Genomic DNA, 5209 nt, shown 5'->3' on the forward strand with positions numbered 1-5209 from the left:
TGGATACTATGCTTATTACCTGGGCGGTGAAATAATCTGCACGCAGAACCCTGGTCACAAACGATTTACCTATGTTACAAGCCTACACATGTATCCCTGAACCTAAAATAAAAGTCAAAGCCAAAAACAAAACAAAGAAACAAAACACTTTGCTCATTGGTGCACTGGGCATTTTTACCAGTGGAGGCTTTCAACCTTGGCTTACCTGGGAATCACCTGGAGCTGAAAATCCTCCTGAGGTCCAGATCCTCCAATAGTGCTCCTCCCCCACTGCAGTAGTCCCCCACCCAGGGATTGAGACTTGAGCAACAAGCACCTCCATTAACAGGAGGGGAGGAGGCGTGGATACTAAGCCTGTCAGTCCACAGTAGTCACCTGCACACTCCAGGCCAGAGGGCTGACCACCACGCTGAAGGCTGCCTCTTGTCCTCCAGTTCTGCCTGGACCGGACTGCTGATGGAATCACACGCAAACACCCGTGGCTAAGGCAGCCTTTGAGAATCACCTTGAGGACACGCTCGCACCCGCTCCTGGGGCAGCAGTTTTCAGATCTTTACTTACAGAATTTCTAAAGTGTTTCGAAAGGCCACAGGCCTTTTGTACTTTTAAAGCTGACATCTAAACACTTCTGTCATGCATTTAATTAGTCAAGAAGGGTATCAGCACATTTTGAATACTGACATGTTAAATAAAATGCACATCATCTTTAAAAACGTATCCAATGGAATCTAAATAGCACAGCAATCTGACATCAGTCACTTGCTGTTTAAAAAGCATGAAAACCAGCTTTCTGACAGTCAGAAATTTATATGAATGCTTCTCTCCCTGAACTTGCATTTCTAGTTTATGGCCTCTACTGATTTTATCTAAATGTAATACATTAAATATTGACAATGTTAAACTTGACCTGAAGGTTAAGAAATCCTCTTACCCTTCCGGAAAATGGCCTACTGCAGGGAACAGCCTTCCCATGTGAAGCAGATGTGCTACCATGTTACATGTTGACTTAGGATGAGGCCAGTGCCAGGCCTTCCAGGTTGCCATTCTTTGGCCATCAGTGATTAGCTGAGTTGCTCTGCCCACTGATCAACCGGAACAAAAGCCTCATTAACCAAACTTCAGTGAAGCTTCTTTCCTTCCCTGGGCTCCTGAACTTGACTGCCCTCAGCCTGAGCCTGCAGGCAGCCCCTCCTGAGAAGAGGCTGGCCATGGGTCAAAACTGCTGTCACCACTCACCTCCCATCCAGCTCACTGCCCCAGGCTCTGCTCTTCCTAGTTTTGATTATTCCTCTCTACAAAAGAAAACCCGTTTCTGCCTACCTCTTCAGATGCTTGCAGGTCTCATGGCTGCAATTCCCAATTGTAATTCTCAATTATAATGGTTTCCTTCCCTCTTTGTAACAATACCTTACCCAATTGCAATAACTTCCCTCCCCCGTTGCAATAGACCCTCCTACCCCATTGCAACACTCTTCCTCTCCATTGCAATAGTCCTCCTCTCCCATTGCAATAATCCTCCCCCATTGCAATAGTCCCCCTCCCCCATTACAATAGTCCTCCTCCCCATTGCAATAGTCCTCCTCCCCATTGCAATAGTCCCTCTTTACTATTGCAATAGTCCTCCTCTCCCATTGCAATAATCCTCCCCATTACAATAGTCCTCCTCCCCATTACAATAGTCCTCCTCCCCATTACAATAGTCCTCCTCCCCCATTGCAATAATCCTCCCCCATTACAATAGTCCTCCTCCCCATTACAATAGTCCTCCTCCCCCATTGCAATAGTCCCCCTCCCCCATTGCAATAATCCTCCCCCATTACAATAGTCCTCCTCCCCCATCCCTACCGTAATAGTCCCTCTTCCCCATTGCAATAGTCCCTTTCTGTTTGAGTATCTTATCCAATAAAGTTTCCCCTAAGTCCAGATTTATTCAACAGTATATATTTATGTCTTTTTTTGGATTAACTTGTCATACTCCCCTAGAAGAAGATGTAAATTTAAATGTATCTGAGACACAGGGCACTGATAACTCCTGAACTGGAGTTATCATCTCAATGATTAGAGCAGTTTGTGCCAACAATAAGTATGGCATAAGTATTATTACAATTGCAGCTTCTGTGTTTAATAGCATCCTAGAAAAGGATCTGTTCGTGAGGTGGCAGGATTCGAGAACTCATACCCCTCCACGCAGTCACACACAGACACAGACACAGACAGACACAGCTCTCAGTCTGAGGCGGCTTCACCATCCTGTTGTCATTGTCACATTTCCTTGATGATTCCAGGCGCCTGCACTGTGCCCTGACAAATGGTTTGATTACAGTAACTCCCTGAAAGACCCGTCAATGCTGCCATGGAAGGTATCAATGGACAATGCTAAGGTTCTTCCAAACGCCTCACTTCAAAATCCTCTTCTGGCTGTTCCCACCAATCCTCTGAAGACCCTAGCCAGATTCTAATCATGTCTGCCTTCCCCTGCCAGGCGGTGAATGTCCTGCCTCAGGCCACCCTTCAAATTGATCTCTACCCCCTTCGGAGACACTCCACGAGCTCCATGGGGCTGGGTGCTGGCTGGGCTCAGCCTGAGCATGGCCAGCTACTTCCCCACCTGCAGGGGTAGAAATCCACTGGACAGGCTGCTCTAAGGTTTCCGTTTTGTTTATGCATCTGTGGGTGGACGAGACAGCTCAGCACCAATTTGGCCTCTGTTCTTTGTTGTATCAATGGAAGTGCAAGTAAACAGCTTGCTCTGGACGAGTGGATGGGAACACAGGGCTTTGCAGAGTCATCCCGCTCACTCTGTGAAGTCCTCCCAGTTTACACTCCAGAATTCATGATGAAAGCCACACGTCTAGGTTCCCAGCCAGCCTTGCTCCATCATTAACTGGGTATGCAACCTTGGGCAGGCTATTACAACCTCTGGTGCCTCAGTTTCCCCATCTGTCATCCAGCAATGTCTGCCTTATGGGAGGGGGAAGATTCCAGGGTCCCACGGTCAGTAATGATCAATGTGATTTTAATGGTTGCTCAGGGGGAAACTAACTTAGGGCTTTCATCTTCCCTGCTTAAAGCTGGTTTGCAGGATCCATACCCAGTCATGGGTGTGCTCACTGTCTCCACACCCCAGTCACCCATCCCACTTTGGAAAAGGGGAGGTGGGCGAGGTCAGGAGGTGAAAGAGGAGGGGGGCTGTGTCCAGGTGGCCACTGCTGTTAGGGGTCAAGAGCGAGTAAGACTGGGAATGTCCCTTCCTCCCCACGAGCGTCTGAATGGTCTTCTGATAATAACGGAGCAGATATGTTTGGAAACAGTTTAAAACCTGGTACCGTGACCGGTGCTTCATATTTTTTTTGGCTCAAAACACACAGGAATGATAGATAAACTATATAAAGAGAAAACAAGAAGACAGGCTAGAAACAGATCTGGATGTTACCTAGGCACTTAGCATGCAGTTTCTCATTTGCTGTGGACATGACAAGAGAGAATTCCTCACTGGGTTTTCTGTCTGCCACCCTGCTAGTGATCAGTCCACTGGGAACATCTTACTAACCCTTTGTTAAACTTGAATCAGTTTTACTTCCATTGCCTAGATATGCACTGCGCAACAGAAGCTGTTTTCACTGCAATCCTGAGGAAGGCTGTCTGTTTCTGTTGATGCTCTCTCTCCTCTCTGGGTGTCCTGGATGGAGTGCAGTGGCCTCAGGCACACTGGAACGGTGCTAATGGAGTGAGGGTGCATTGAAGTTGGGGCCAGTGAGGAGTCCTTGTGTTGCCTGCCGTCATGTGCAGGAGTCTGTAGATAACTCTGAGCCGTGGGAATGGCTTCCAGGATACACGTAACACACGCAGTGTCTGCTGGGTGGAGGGTGCGGGGCCAGGCATCTCCCCAGCACAGAGGCACAGGATTCCCCACGGTGCCCAGCACTTTAAGCTTCTGGGAAGTGGAGTAGAGAGACGGTTTTAGAGTTACAGAGCCAGAAGCTCCCATGTCAGGGAGAGGCTGAAGGGTCCTTCCAAGCACTGAGCGGGGCTGCTGTTTTATCATCACTGTCATAAGAAGTAAACAAAGAGCATGCACCTCAAAACTGAAGTTTAAAAGGAATTATAAAATTAATAGAATGATTATATTAATGCTGTGGATGTGTAATATTGTGATAGCCTTAGCTTTTGAGAATTGGTAATTCATTATATTTTCTTTTCTCATTTTAAATAACAATGATCTGCTTTGGATGGGCTCTTGTATTTATAATTTTGTACACTATTTCTTAGGAAAGTTCCCCCACATCGTTTAAGCTTCATCCCCTACAAAACCTGCCTGGGCTCCTTGTAAGCCTACAAGGCTTGCAAATATGCCTCGTCCTCCCTCCACCAGCACTGAGCACCCAGAGTCTGTGCAGAGTGGGTGCGTCTTGCCAGTGTTGACACAGAGAATGAGCCTGAATGAGCCAAGACCAGAAAAAACCCAGGCCTCCCAGTCAGCTGTGGACTGGTTTGATGCTCTCTTCTCTCTTCAAAGCATTCTCAGATCCATTATTTCATGTGCACACTGGCTGGGCAGATCACCAAATCCCCATGTTACAGAGGTGGAGGCTGAGGCCAAGGGCTTGGTGGCTGACATACAGCCATCTAGCTGGAAACTGGGGGCCTGGAGCCTGAATGCAAAAGTCCAGGGCTCTGGTCCTTGCCTGGATGGGCACATGAGTCCATGTAACTCCTGGAGAGGCTGGCATTTCCAGTGGCAGCCAAGATGTGCCTAAGGAAACATTCCCTCCTCCAGACCCAGTGGCTGATGTAGCTCCCGTGGGTGCATCTGGCCCAACTGGAAAAACCAGCAAGCCAAGCCCCTGAGTGACCGCAGGCTGACCGCGGAAGAGAAGTGTTTTCAGGCAAGTAGTGAGAAAAGAAGAAAACAATGCTGAATCGCTCAACAAGGGGACAAACCCTGCAACCCCAGCTGGTGGAATGACAGAAGCTGATCCTGGGGCCGGTACAGGGCCATCACCTGGATCCCCAGGGCAGTGGATGCACAGCACGCAGGCTCGGGCAGAGGATGGGTCAGGACTCACTTCGGTCTCTGTTCTGCCACTTCCTCTCTGAGTCCCCTGTTCCTGCCAGCTTTCCCAGCTTCTCAGCTCGCCCCTGGCCACTAATACAACTCCCACATGGGAGGGGGGACGCTCTTCCAGAAACCTTACCCCTGGCGAGTGCT

The 5209-nt window shown here is 48.6% G+C and overlaps 1 non-coding gene across 1 annotated transcript; it reads left to right on the forward strand.

Annotated features, from left to right (window-relative positions):
• Positions 1–3423: 3423 nt before the first annotated feature.
• LOC119472689 lies at positions 3424–3543 on the forward strand. Its single transcript, XR_005201868.1, has one exon. It is a non-coding gene; the product is annotated as a small nucleolar RNA SNORA32 (small nucleolar RNA).
• Positions 3544–5209: the final 1666 nt, after the last annotated feature.

This window comes from Cebus imitator, unplaced genomic scaffold, assembly GCF_001604975.1.
Source record: "Cebus imitator isolate Cc_AM_T3 unplaced genomic scaffold, Cebus_imitator-1.0 Scaffold112, whole genome shotgun sequence".
NCBI lineage: Eukaryota > Metazoa > Chordata > Mammalia > Primates > Cebidae > Cebus > Cebus imitator.